General features: G+C 32.3%; 1 long non-coding RNA gene across 2 annotated transcripts in view; it reads left to right on the top strand.

Moving 5' to 3' along the window:
* The first annotated feature begins 3,352 nt into the window (after nucleotides 1-3,352).
* The window catches only part of LOC121071524, a 33,801-nt gene continuing 21,364 nt past the window's right edge, over nucleotides 3,353-15,789 (top strand). For both annotated transcript variants that reach the window (XR_005820668.1, XR_005820669.1), the window contains exons 1-2: nucleotides 3,353-3,622; nucleotides 6,132-6,296. This is a non-coding gene — a long non-coding RNA (uncharacterized LOC121071524). The remainder of the gene's footprint in view (nucleotides 3,623-6,131; nucleotides 6,297-15,789) is intronic.

Raw genomic sequence — 15,789 nt, 5'->3', positions numbered from 1 at the left:
CTGTTCCGCATACTGAGAGAAAATCCCATTTCTCTGGTGTTTGAGGTGTGACGTGAAGTATACTGGGTGCTGTCTAGTTTTCATGGATAAGAGAGATGAGACAGTGAATGCTGTCAGATTCTTGTGGTATCCAAAAAGTATTGTATAAACATTTTTTTTCTGCATTAGGCATGAGTTGCCTAGTCGAGCAGTGTCGTTTTCTTTCTTCTCCTTGGGGTACTGGAGGAAAATATTTCATGGCTTTCATGGTCTGGGATGACAGGGTTTCAGTGGGGGAGGTGAAAGAGAAAGGAGGAGCAGTTTCTTTCTATGCATCAATTCAGAGATCTGGGATAAAATTTTCATTCAAGCCTTTGGCAAAATTCCCAACAATTTTAGTGAGATATGAGTTTCACACACAGCACGTATTTATTCTGTTGTTACTTGGGATGTGCTCCTTTGAGAACAGGTTGTAGTTTTCTAATAAACTGTTATTGGAAACATTACTGCAAGAGGAGATTTGGCTTTCCTAATAAAAGGAAAACAATCGTCACTTTCTATTGCCAGCTCTTGTATGAGTTGAGAACAGTTTCGTTTACTTGGCACCACTCAGGCAGACGTGAGGTTTGCAGCATTATTTCCTGAAGAAGGTCCTTCCCAAAGTGATACAGAGTATGTATATAAAGCTAGCCCTTAATGGGTGAATGATTGTGAAGCCAGTTTCCTACACATATTAAATGTACAAAACTGTTAGGCTTTGCTTTGCATCATATACACAATATATACTGTGGTACAATAAATTTGCATTTAGAATTTTCACAAGTTTTATCATGATGTTAATACAAGCCTGTACCAGCAAATGTTTCAGGATTGTAATACTTGAAACATCACATTTTCATATGTCAATATAAATAAATATTAATATGGTTATCTGGAGCATACATGCATGTAATGGAACAATAATGTAAGTGCAAACAAATGTGAAATATGGCTGGAGAAAAATACTGTAACGATGCAAACAAATAATGAATAAATATAAGATATCCTTAACCCCTCCATTATGGTCAAGATCTGATATTACTATTATTTTCATTTTTAATACCTTGTAGATAAGTAAAATGCCTTTGCCATGTAGGTAGTGCTTTTCTTGAGAAATCTAACACAAAGTGCAATTACAAAAATAAAAATAATAAGGTAAATTTACATATGTAAATTTTAATGGGAGAATATTAAAGTAAATAACTATATCTTTTGAACAACTACTGAAAAAAATATAAAGCAAAAAAAATGCTTGTCAAATATGCAGTATAAATAAATAATTTAGGTGAAAATGGATGACTAGATATAACAAAGAGACAACCAAATAATGAAGGGCTAAAGGGTGGTTGTTACATCTGATGTACTTCATTGTATATTGTAAGTAATTGCTATCCATAAAAAATTCCATGCCTTCTGTATAAGAAAAAGAGACAATTTGACAGGCAACACTAGTACTAAGCGACAGCAAGTACAAATCCTTGGCAACTGTCATTATCCTGCTGTTGAATTCACATCCAAAACCGTGTGATAACTTTGACCTGTATAGCTGTTACTGAACCAACGTCTGTTAAACTGACTATGGTTTTGACTTAGGCAAAGAATATTTGCCATGTCCAGATTTATGTCTTAGAAAAACTGTATGGGCTATTTACTTTTCTTTAGTATACTGTTGTTTCCTCTCTAAAGAAGAAATACTGAGAAATGTGCGTTATTTAGGTAATAATGAATAATTAGAAAATTTCACCAGAGTAGAATAAAAATTTTGATCTCTTGTGTACATATATATATATATATATATATAAAATCAGCACGTAGGACTAACTGAAAGTAAAATTTCCTTTTTTAGTCGTCACAGAAAGACTGTAGTGGTTTGTCCATGAGTAAGCATCAGTTTAATTGCTTTTAGATGGGAAAGAAAATAGTTGTTAGAGCTCTTTAGGTTTTTAGTTTTCTTTACATTTCTTATCCTGCTTAAATTTTTGGTATCTTTATCTGGGCATCTTTACTTTGCCATAAAAATAAGATCACAATACTTTTGTGTTAGCAGCTAGCTAAATTTACCATTGACTGAATAGAAATTTTGCTTTAATAAGGAGTACCAAGCTGTTTTTCCTGACTATTAAGCACCATTTCATAATAGGTCTTTTATGAGGTTTCCACACATTAATACCTTAATTTTGTGGTGTTTAATATCCAGAAGTATGGGTACCAGGGTTACATCTAAACTTGAGTTTTCTCAAAGTATAAAACAGTTGTGCACTGCAAGAGTAAGATTACTCTTGGTAACTGCATGCTTTCATTTTCTCTCTGAAGCCATTTCTCTTAAGGAGTTGGAGAGTATGTACAAGTACCCTAAGGTTTACATACACTGTATGTATAAATAGTAGATGGTGGTAAATTTTAAGAAAAAAGTTGAACAAGGACTGAGGATCAATAGTAATAGTAGTCCTGTAGATATGTAGCCCTACATAATATGTTCGGTCGTAATACTAAGAAGAATTTTTTGATTAAAGTCCAACCTTTAGTATTCCAGTGTTCATAGTATTTTAGCATAAGGATTTCCTAGGTATACATACTGCAGTTCATGCAGATAAATTTTGAATTTCATGTTTGTTGTGACCTCATTTTTGTAATTTATAATGGGAGTATTTTGACACTTAACAATTACTTGAATATGAAAGAAAAATGAGGACTTGACCTCATCCAATTCCTTTCTGTCTTCTTGATCTTTGATGCTGCTGTTGGCACAGTTATACTAGTGGTGATTCAGGTCATCCAAAGATAGGATAAAATAAGATTGTATGATCTTCATATGGGTCAATATTCCATCCATGTTTTTGACCTGTGTATAAAGTAATTTTGAGCCATTAGTAGTAACCTCAAACTAAAAGTTGAAGGCTTCTGTTTTCATTATTTTAATGTTTGAATCTTTTTTGTTTTGTTTTGTTTTAGCTCTATCAGACAATTTTACATTGGTTTTATATGAAGGAAGACTTGCTAGCACAGACAATGCTAGTGTAGTATAGTATAGATGAAATACCTACCATACCTCCCCATAATTCTGTCCAACAGCACTGTATACAATTCCCAGTATGGCCCTATCTTATGCAAAGATTAATTGAAATAACTGAATTGAGCTGAATTTGAAGAAACAAGAATCAGGGTGAAACTATGAACACAGTTTGGTAAGGTATTTTCCAACTTCAATTAAGTTGTTGTATGCTTTTCAACTCCTTAAAGCTGATCATTAATAATGTAAACTAGTTGAAAGACCAGATTAAAAAAAAAAAAAAAGATTTTAAGTATATTTATCATATTTCTGTTTCATAAAATGTTTCTCTTTCTATGCAAAAGCAGTTCTTGAAAATACTGAAGGGAAGGAAAGCTCTAGACAACTTCTATTTGCCCATAACATGTCTGCAATCAGCAATGGTATCAAGAAGGTCAAGGCTTGAAGATTGTTCTACACATCAAACAAAATAAGTTCAGAGCTGTGATGGAGTATCAGACATATAGACAGCTACAAATCAAGCAGTACAGACAATTTCTTATTATCACCATTGAAGAGAAACAGACCTGAAAGTGTTCCCGCAGGTCAACTAAGGTAATCAAAGCTCTTCTCTGTTGCTTTTAATCGTGTCTGATGCAGTTCAGTCACCTTGTAATGATGATTTAGTTAATATTCTCAAACAGACCTTGCTAACTTTTATTAAGATTTCTTGACCTAACACGTTCTTAGAGTGTATCCATTTAAAAACTGTATTGCTTTTAATCAAACATTTCTGAAAGACAAATAAAATGATAATAAAACAGGCATCCCAGTTTGCCTTGCAAATTTTTAGTATGCCTAGCAATGGGTGGGTGATATCCATCAGGTTGATTCTCTTTAAAGAAGAGTTTGATTCTCTATAATTAAGCCAAAAATTAAATGGTCCCTTACGGAAAAAGCCAAAAGAACAATTGGATTTTGCAATGTACCGTAAAGGTGGCTAAAGTGAAGACCTGTTGAATAAAAGTGTATTTTAGTGTGTTTGATTTAGAAGTCATCATCAAAAGCTTTTTGTTGTTAGTGTGTTCTATTCTGAGTTGCAAAATTGGTGTTAACTTAGACAAAGCTTGATGCTTATATTTTTGCTGATTTCCCCTCATTTGTGTGCAGACATGACCTCAGATACAGTATAAATAGCTCTAATTTTGTGTGTGTGTGTTTTTTTATAGGGCTGAATCCAAAGCCAGTGAGATATTCATAATAGCTAATTTTGTATGATAAGATACATAGCTTAATATGCTTGTCCCCCAGTGTATGAAAATCTTAAACTCCAATAAATAAATAAATTTATGATTACTTTTTAAGGGGGCCACATTCTGGCTTCCATTCATATGGTTGAGCACTCAACACAGAAGTAGCTATTCTGATATGATAGCACGACTTGCTTTAGAAACGCTAAAAAGAAGACAAAAAGGCTAGAATTCTTACGTGATCATTTTGTCATTTAAGAAATGTGGAAACTGTAAAATATGTAAGATTGCCACAGACCAGTATGCTTTAAGTGAAGTATCAGTTCAGCATTCACTGAAATGAATGGAAGTATTGCAAAGGATTTTCATGAATTTTTCATGGAATGGAAATTAAAATCTTGGGCCTCAAACCAATTTTGAGTTTTGCACTCAACCTCTTGTTGCAGACTAGGATGGAGAGCATATATCACAAATGTTCTTGCTGAAGTATGACATTTCATTATAAAACTATCCCCCCGCCCTTTTTTTTTTCTTAAAATAGCCTTGCTGTAGTATTATACAGATGTTGTTTGTGGTATGAGCATTTAAGAAGTGTAATGATTTTTTTTTTTTTAACTGAGTATCAGTTTATTTAACTTTATTCTGCCAGCTATATTGAATATATCGTGCTATCTGGGAAACAGAAACAATTAACAATAAGCCCCAATCTGCAGTCACTGTAGAGGCATAATTGCTGTCAATTTGATTGAAATTTTGCCTGAGAAGAGACTGATGTCAGTTCTTACTTTTTAAACTAGAAGCAATAGCCTACACGGTATGTCTTGAAAACACTTTTTAATTATATTTTCTTCAAATCAATTAAATTTTATTCATTGTTTACTTGCGCTGATAGATTTTGAGAAATACTTTTAAAATTAGTTAAGTGATTTTCTTGTGAAATTCCTAAGATACTTCATAAAAGGACTTCATGGTAGGGTTATAGAACTTCTTTGAGTGTTCTAGAAAGTTCCAAATAAGCTCATTTGGGGATAGCCTAAATTTATTTTGCTTAAAACAACAATTTATCTGTAGTTTCTGTTTTTTCAACTCATATGCTAGGAGATAAATTCTTATACTATGAATAATTTTTATGACAATACATCCAGACTGTCTTTTTGCACAATTATAAAAGTTCCAAAAAAAAAGTTTACAAAAAAAATAAAAAGGGTCAAAAATATTGGATTCTTTTTTAATATCCTAACCTGAATTTTTTCAACAGAATTAGCAGTGCTGTCTGCTTCTCTGTTTCAAAATTCTGGCATGTCCAGAAGGCGTTTGAAGTATCTGAAGTTATTAAACAGCAGCCAAATGTAATCAAAGTCATAGCTTACAAGAATGGCGCAGGAAAGATCTTTGCTGAAGTTTCTCTGTGCTTAATTAATTCAGGAACCTCTAATAAAAGTTTTCTTACATGCACAATTATACCTTTTGCTCCAAATCCTAACAAAAATTCTTTTTTCCTGTAAAGTAAACTTACATAAAACTCTTCCTTTTTATGCTGTTCCTAAAATGTGACTTGTTAAAAATTCTTATGAGCACTAAGTGAAATTGCAGAAATACAGAAGTGAAAAATGTACAATGTTACTTGTCATTAAAAGGCAAGAGCACAACACTTTTAAACCAATCCTTTTAAGGGTATATGTTTTTCTCATCTTGTTATCCCATGACTTCTGGTAGTAATCACTAAAACACTGAAGGACCTATAATGCTATTAATTGATTGGTAAATTAGTTGAGAATGGATTTCTGGTTTCCCTTTTTTTTTTCCTGACTAAATATTGATCATAAAATAAATATGTTTGTAATCAGCATTCCTTACCTCTTGTATTCATTTAGCTGCTGGAGGAGTGCACTGAAAAGCTGAACCTGAACATGGCTGCACAATGAGTGTGCCTTGGCAGGCGACACTGAAGCGCTAGAACCTAAAGATGTACCCCATGATGCTGACATTTATATTTCAGTGGAAGAGACCTTTATAGATCCATTCAAAAAAAATTAAAGGTAAAAAACAAAAACAAAACTGAGAACCCCCAGGAAATGGCTTAAGGGTTGCAATTAAAAATGATTTTCATCCTATCTTTTTGCATGGTTTAACAAAACTAATGTTTACTCATTTACAGCTCAGTAAGAGGATAATGTGCTTAATGAAAGAAAAATCTACTGACAGCCACGTTTATTGCCCTTCATTAGCATTGGTACTTAATTTAATATAGATCTGAATAGACATTAGGGAGCCTGCAGGAGGTTAAATGGTGAAAATGTAAAGAGATTATTGAATTTACTGTTTAGTTTCAGTGACATCAAACAGATATAATTAATTAAGCATATTCCACTAGTAAAAATAATCCAGAATGTAAGATTGGATTCATTAATATCATTGTTTTAAATTTTTTGGAAGTATAATCCATCAATATGGAATATCTACTTTACCATGCTTTATTAATTTTTAATTGTTCAGTGAGACCATTATTAACAATTCTCTTTTCTTCTCTTCTCATTCCTTTACCAATCTGGTAATTATGTTATATTTTTTACAAGGGGAAAACTATTTCTGAATCATTCACATTTTAAATGTGAATGTAAATTGTTTTCTTTTCACATGTTAAGATCATGAAGAGATTTTTGAGATTTCTGCAACAAATTTGTGACAACATTTTAGAACATTAACTTAAATAGAGTTTGGTATCAAATTGAAGATGCCAATGATTAGTTCAACTGGAATTTGTGATAAAGAACCTTTCATTGATGTAAGCTAATATATTATAAAAACCAAAATTATTATTAGGATAGGTATGTGTAGGTAGAAGCAATTACAGCGAAATGTCTACCATTATATGAAACAGTCCAATTTGTATAATCTTGGATTAGTAAAATGAGTGCTGTATTTTTTTAAATGTTAGGGACAGCAAAGAAGAAAATCAGAAGAGAAATAATTCAGCGAGTGAGCTTATTTTATATGGACATTATATATGTTATATATACTCTTTATACTTTCGGGCATGCTTATTTTTCTTACGTACTTTCTTTAGATACGAATCTTTGGTTTTATTTTTCTACGTAATTTTTAAATAGCATTTGTCACCTTGGGAAGTATTATGAGACGTTAGCGTTAAATATTCCATTCTGAATTTGTCAATATTGAAACAATGACTGTTCTTTAATTCTTTCACATATATTAATATTACTTAATGCAGATAACATTTCAAAATATCTAGATAGTACTCATAACTGGCTATTAGCCTAAGAAAATGACTACTACGTATATCCATAAAAATCTAATATTAATTAGTAGAGCTTTTATTATCTAAGTCCTGTAATTAAAGGCATGTTTGCATATTTGTGGAGGTATTCATGGATGAAACTTATGTAAGTAAACCTGTGTCTTACATCATCAATTTTACATGTGATAAGCTGTTGTTGATAGCATGAAAATTATTGTGAGTATGATACAGATGATCCATTCACTAGAATGGCTATAGTGAATGACCTATATATTCAGTAAAAGGCACAAATCTTTGTATTTATTCTTGCAAAAGCGTGTGATAAAATTGCTATTTGTGTTGTACAAATTACTGAAATAATGCTATTATTGTAGCATTTTTATATGGGTACCACTATAATTTGTTACTATAGTTTCTTCCTGCGTATATCTGAATGTTATGATAGATTTTCAAATTCATTAACTGAGTCTTTTTTTTCTTTCTCTCATTCTTCCTCTCATTTTCCTTTTTCAAGCCAAGTTCAAAACAAAACTTCTGTGCTTTGTCTGCATATCTTTGGCTGTGTTTCATTGTGACATGCACTGCTGTTCTTTTAGCACCAAAATGTTGGCACATGTTACTGAAAATTTCACACCATCTCTTGCTGGATCAGCAAGCTTAACCTACCAAAATCTGGTGTTGTTGAATGGTTTTTGACTGATAATCAATCTTTTTGCTGCTCGACAGTTGTTGCTGGGACACAGACTAGAGCAGGTGGCAGATGTGCCTTGTCTTTTGAGAAAAGAAAGAGTAGGTGAGTTTGGGCACAAAGTAGCATATTGTGTGTCCATTAAAAGGGTAAGTATAACACGAAAAAGTCACTGCTTTAAGTAGAAAAGACACCAATACCAAAAAATAGGCCTTTTAATACTCCTGTTTACAAGTTTAATAGAACTAGAAAATGACAGTTAATAACGTAGAATTCCATGTGCTCAAAAATCAGAACTGATGTTCATTAATTCTCTATATGACATTCCATAGTACTTTTTTTGCTTATATTTTTCTTATTTGTACATATATGGTAATATGGGTCAAAAATATATATACTTTAAATTAGTTTCAATATATTGAAGATAGATTTTAGAGATGTAGGAGTATACATAGGGGAATACAGTATGTATTTTATATTTTCTTTCTTCAGCCCAAGACTGGGAATACAGCATGGAGTAGTATGACTTGTCAGTATAAACATACTGATTGCTGCATTTAAATTCTTAACACATAGATAACAAGGTCAAACAGCAGTATCAAATCCTTTTGCGTGGGAATGGGAGATCAGTGATAAATTGTAAAGTCCCAGCCCTGCAAATATGTACATGTGATCACATAGAAATGAGACTTTTTATGTATATAGTTATACATAAATGTTTACAAGGTATTTACAACCTTTGTTGAAATCTGTATTTCAAATACTGAACCAGTCACAATGTGGTGGTTCAAGAGTATAACGTCTTGTGTGTACCTTCATTGCTTCAAGTGGTATAAATACCTGGATAAATTGACATTCCCAGAGATGTTGATAGCTTCGTCCAGCTTATTTGGATTTATTCACTTTCTCATCTTTCTGATATATTAAATTGACATTTGGGTGAAGTTAATGAGGATACAGAGATAATTTGTTAAATTTTGTCATCTGAGATAAAAAAAATTAGAGCTGTCACTTTTTTTGATTTAATTATCAATCTTTATAATAAGTACATGTGACATATCAGTTAAGGTCTTATTCCAATAGAAGTTTAGTAAACAAGAAGGTACCAAGTCTCAAGCATTTAAAACATATTTGGGGGGACTATTGTGAACTAGTAGGTTGCAGAACTGTGCCAAAGATGTAATGTGGTATGTTGTTCTTCCATATAATTTATATATAGTGAAGGTCAATGATCATGTTTAATTAATTGTTCATTGGAAATATATGGAATATCATGTACTTGAGTGTTTGTTTGCAGACAATTGTATATCTAACAGTTACTGAACTTGAAAAAATATTGGTTGTTCTTATTTCTTCTTTTTAATTCCTCTTGTTTATCCTGTCAGTTCTTATAGTACTCCCACACCTCTTTGTAATTGAATTTCAGGTGTCTCAGCAGTGTACAGCTTCGTTTTTTCTTAGCTAGCAATTTCTTAAACTGAAACTAAGTTCTTTCAATTGAATTTAATTCATTTAAATTAGCATTTAGCAACCTTGAGTGATAAAATAATTACTTGGCTATTGTTCTTTCCTAAAGGGTTTGTGCATTTAATCAGTCATGCTATTATGTAAGCCATGGCCACTTGTAAGCTTCCATTCAATAATTTTTAAGTTTCTGTGTTAGCTGTTCAAGTTGATCATGCTTCAGAGTTACTAAGTTGGAGATAAAGGAGCTTCAGGTGATTGGTCAGTTATGGATTTAGACTGCAATACAAAACCATTATGTTCAGGTCTCATTCACTCTGTACTACTGAGAGTAACATCAGTGATTTCTGCAGGTGTCTTCAGAGTAGTGAAGTTAAGCATTTATATATTTATATGACTATACTGACTAGACCTTCACTGCTTATAATGGGAGTTAAGATGTGCAGACCACATATAGGTAATTTACATGTAGTAGACAGCTAATTTAGCTGTGTTAATCTTAAACTGAATCAGGTCCTAAAGACAGCATTTTGGCCAAAATACTTTTGTTGATATGCCATGTTCTTGTATTTTTTGTAAGTCATAGTGACAAGGCTTCTTTGCATGAAGCATGGTCCACTTTGCAGACCACATAGGCACTTCGTCTGATTAATCCATTTTATTACCAGGGTGCAGAGTGTTGTTTATGACCAATCTTCAGGTCTCTTTCTATGGATCACCGTATTAAAGGAAGTGTTGTGTGTCCTGTGGTTTGTGCACCATAAGTGAAAAGGTACTCATGTTCTATTACACAGCTTGCTATGCTAGTTTGGTGGCTGGATTAAAGCACACTGTATCCTGTACTGTTCCTTTAAGAGTGTTGGAAAGCATGCTTCTATCGAATTTTTGTCCCAATATAGCAAAGTGAAAGAATCATTCTAGAACTATAACTTAAAAAAAATCAACAGTACAGTACATTTTATTTTAGGTATTGAGATTTTCTTGTCTCAAATTAAAATAAATTCACTATTATAGATTTTAAAAATTATTTTTATGAATATTTTTAAAATAGTGAAGAACTAAAATAGATAGTGTATTCTATATTAATTTACTGCATTTAATAGTGGATGAGTGTACCTTTTATTTTCTATTCAACAGTAAGTTTTATAAACATTTAAACCTTGTTTAGCATGATCTAACAATTCTGACATCGTGTTGCTACTGTCTATGAACACTAGATGTGGAAACAATTAGTAAATAAAAGTTCACATTTTTACTACTTTGCCTAAATATCTGTAATCCTCCCTTTAGATTTATAATTGTAAGATGTATATGTTTGCATTATTGTATGTTAAAAGTGAAACCAAACATAATAAGACTTTGTGTCTTTTATTGATATACTGTCAAAAAGGGGACATTAAAAAAATAATTCATGTTTAGTGTTCTTAGTGCTGCATTTCAGGTTTGTATTTAAATGAAGAGAGAATTTTTTTTCTGTTTAAGATGCCGTATGATCTACACCATTTAATAGTTTACCAAGACAGCTTCCAATTGACAAGAATCGTTGTGAGTCCATTTAAAATAAGACTTCCTTTTCTGTAAGGAGTAAGTGTCAGTTAAACGATTGATTCTCCCCATTCTGATTATTGATTAATTTGGAAATGTTTCACTTCCAAGCATAAAAATAATATAGTGCTTTTTCTTATCAATATGTAAAAACTGAAGTTGTCATGTTACATTTCATTTTCAGAAAAAAACACCTATGAGTTCCTACATTGTATTACAATTTTGCTTGTAATTACTGTATTATATACTATTATTTAAATGCATATGTACTGGAATTTTGATCTGAAAAAGGAATATGCTATATTTCTGTAAAATATTCCTAAAAGTTTATGTATGTCATCATATACTATGAGCTCAACTGACTTATAGGATAAGAAGATCTGAACAGTGATTTGTTTGTTGTAAGCTATAGAAGTTTGTTCTTGATTCATCATATATCAAAATGGAATTGGATACTTTACTTAGAAATTAGCTTGATCATATCACGGATTCACAGAATCATCTAGGTTGGAAGAGACCTCTAAGATGACCTAGTCCAACCTCTGACCTAACACTAACAAGTCCTCCACTAAACCGTATCCTTAAAGCTAGAATGGTAAAAACCCTGCTCATTGAGAGAGATGCCAGTAAAACAGAGATTATTCTTATTGATGGTTCAATAACCAAAATAAATGTTTGTTGTCAGGCTTTAACTTTATTTTCCAGACTTAGACTTTAATCTCCTGTGCATTAACCTTGGTGGATTCTTAAAGAAATATGAGAAGCCTTTGTGGCATACTTTAGCTTGATGACGTTACTGGTTTGTAAGTAAATTTTCCACCATGACAGGTTGACCAGACTGATTTCTTGGAGTGTACAATAAGCTTTATGGAATGAGGATGACAACTTAACTAGAAGTTGTAAATTGATAGCCAAAAGTGATAATATGTGTGTGTGTGTGTGTGTATATATATACATATATATATATACACACATACAAACATATTGTGTGTGTGTGTATAAAAGTATTGTATGTACTATCTTTTTTATACAGACACACACACACACATATATGTATAAAACCAGGTAAGGTAAATTGGTCAGGACAGAAAAATCACCAAAGTGCTTAAAGTCAGCAATACTGTAATACAACAAGAATAATGCTATTTTCTAGACTGGAAAATTACTTTCCAAATTTAGTTTTAAAAATATATTTTGAATAAAAAATGGAAGCAGTAACGTACAGCAAACAGAATGTAATTAAATGTGAAAAGTACAGCTCTGTTTAATCAGTAGTTGAATTTGACCTAAAACCTCCCCAGAGGTATCCCAGAAGACAGATCCAGTGTAAATTGAGACATCCTTATGTGTACAAAGAACCAGGGCTTGTAATAAAGTTTTGTCCATACCTTTCACATAACATCAGCTAACGATCTTGGCCTGTAGAACCTTTGTCTTAGTTCCTTTGTTTGCACTAATCAGGACTGTTAAGATGAAACATTCTTCAAGAAATGCAAAACATTGAGGTCTGTATCCCTGCTAATCTAGAGACTGCAGTAAGAATCTATTTAAAGTAATTTATAATTGAATCTCTGACCCTTGATATAACTCCCTCTAACAAAAATTGGTTGCCAGCTGTGGAGAATGGAGAAATCTTTCCAAATCCAGAATAAAACAGTCTTCCAAGCATTATCATGCTAATTCAGGAAATCTAGAAGTTCAAGGAAAAAAATGAGAGGAATGGTGACTAAGAGAAATTCTCTCACCTGTCTGCCAAACAGAAGAAAATTGTCTGCATTGTAAACTATCAATCTAGTAATTGAATTTTGGGCTAAGACAGAGACAAAGAGCCTTAACCCTTCATCCAGTCTCTAAATGTTTTTAGCATGATATGTTGTTGATGCAGTCTCTTAAGGGCTCCTTATTTATTCTGTTTCGCATTTACGCTTGCTTAATTCCCCAAATAATTTCAGCTTTACTTGAGTGTAAATAAGGGAAGAATTCATATGAAATGATATTATTTTAAACTAGCACCACCAAATTTTGGATTTCTTGAAACAATTTTCATTGCTTCTGGACTGTTCAAGTATAATCACAGGAACTTTTGCTTAACTTTTAATATTGATTCCATGTTTATCTTGTAAGATTTGTATTAGCAGTTTTAATTGCTAATCGTATGTATATTTTCAGTTATTTCACAAAGCAAAATGTACATTCATTTTTCAAGATAATTTAATTTGATTTTTGTAGATTTCAGATTTCTGTCACACAAAACATGGTGGAAAACATTCATCATTCATTGATGAAGCTAAATTTATATTTGTGCTTTGGAAAAAGTGTGTAAAAGTATTTTCACAACCTGGGGGTCTTTACTAGTTTAAATGGACACTAATACCATGACCTCTTTTTATGAAGAGTTCATAGAAAACTTCAGGGCAAGGGGATGAAATATTTGATTGGCAGAAAAGATGGGATGTTTGTAATTTTAATCAAATTTAGAATTAAGACATACTTCAAATAATATGTCAGACTTGTGTTAGTGAGTTTAAAATTTAATGACAACTGCTGTCATTATTAGTTAAATATAGCAATTGTGCCTGTGGTAATAAATGATGACACTTCAGAACATGTAGAAACAACAAAACTCTCAAGTATTTAAAGAAAAGGGAGTGACTGTAAACTTACCTAAACACAGGAATGTGACCTGGGCATAATATATTTCCCAAGTACAGAGGCATCTGTAATTTGAACAAAAGATGTAATTGAATGCAACTTTACATGTTGTTACTACTAGAATGTTTTATATTTTAGGAAACTTGGGCGTTCATTCTTATTCCATAAATATATTTTAGAGAATTTTGTATTTATTACATTAAAACAATTGTATTAGTATATAAGATGAATTGCAGATTCACTTCTCCATTACCCTCCCTTTAAAATGTACCACTCAATTTTCAGAATTTTATAAAATGTTAGCAAAGAAAATTATGTCCTTTTTTAATAGATTAAAATTTTTTTTTTGCAGACTAAGTTTTTTATTCATGAGGTTATCAAAGTTGTATTGGGTATCTGTTAGTATTTATTTCTGTCAAGGTGAGAGGAACGGGAAAGAAGTTAAAGTAAGATGTGTGTGTATATATAAATAATACAGTTCATAGCATAAAATAGTGCCGTATTTGGAATACCATTTGGTAGTCCCTTTAAGCCTATAAGTCTATTCCGTTTTATTATAATTTGAAGAAAGTTTCTTATAACTCTGTAAATCTTGTTATGCAATGATGGTATAAAGTGGTCATGAATGAAGGAGATAGGTGTTGGGAAGACAAGAAAACTGAATTAGTGTATTTTGAAATAAGTTCATTGTAATAGGAAATATATGTAACATAAACCTGGATTTAGACCATGAATGGTCTGGTCAGTACTTAGGGAATTTCAGATTAAAATTTATGTGCTTTATGAATCTATATTTGTTATTCTGAAAGTGGTATTCTTCATACTTATTAGCAAGCTTCTATGTCATCATATCGTTAAGAAGCCTTTTGCTGCAGGAAGCGATTCCATGGCATAAGAATTTTTGAACTGTAACTCTGCCATCTTGAGATGGTTAAAGATTTGCAACCACTTTAACTAGCAGTAGCAGTGTTACCGTGTGTTTTGGCAGAGTTACTACTATTTAGGTAATATATTCTGCTTGTCCACAGTTCTAACTGTAATTTTAATTTGCTGAGTTCTGTAGTTCCACTTTCTGTAGTGAATTGTTTGCAGGGTTGCTGATCTTGTTTATACCATTTCAACAGCTAACATTAAGCATAATACCAATCATATAAATTATTTTTTGAAAATTATGGTACATTCTGGCATTAAAATATATGTAAATTATGTGTAGAAAAAGCTAGATTAAGATTTGTAAATTTGCAGTATCAAGTGCTTAGTGGTTAGGACCTAACAAATTAAGGTATATTATGGTTGGCAGTAGCTTTTACAACTATTTGCTGCACAGTGGCAGATTACTGAGAACTACAGAATAATTTAGATTGAAAGGGACCCCTGCAGGTCATCTGGTGCAGTCTGCTCAAAGCAGGGCTAACTTCAACAGTAGGACAGATTGCTGGGGGCATTGTCCAGTCAAGTTTTGAAAATTTCCAAAGATGGAAATTCCTCTACCTCTCTGGGCAAGCCATTCCACTGCTTAATTACTGTGATTTATTTCCCCTTATATTTAGTTAAATTTTCCCATGCTGCAGCTGTGACTGCTTTCTCATGTACTTTTATTGTTCCCCTGAAAGAAGCCTATCTCTTTTCTCTTTTCTATATCTGTATAGAGGATTCCTGGTTTATGAGTCCCAAAAGATAACTGCCAAGCTTCTCAGATCAGATAGGATCATGGTGGCTTAAGGGCGTGCAGCAACATTAGTGTTCAGACAATTCCAGGTAGAAAAAGTAATTTGTTGAAAATAAGGGACCACAAAGACACTCAAGTGCCTAATTTTATGTCTACATGGTTCTGAAGTGGCAGAAGTATATTAATTGCCTTGTAGTGACTGCCCTCTGTGTACGTAACAACCGCATTAACATCTTGTTCAGTCAAGGCTGGGAA

This window comes from Cygnus olor, chromosome 5 (assembly GCF_009769625.2).
Source record: "Cygnus olor isolate bCygOlo1 chromosome 5, bCygOlo1.pri.v2, whole genome shotgun sequence".
Taxonomy (NCBI): Eukaryota; Metazoa; Chordata; class Aves; order Anseriformes; family Anatidae; genus Cygnus; species Cygnus olor.
This window is presented reverse-complemented; position numbering and strand designations above follow the sequence as displayed.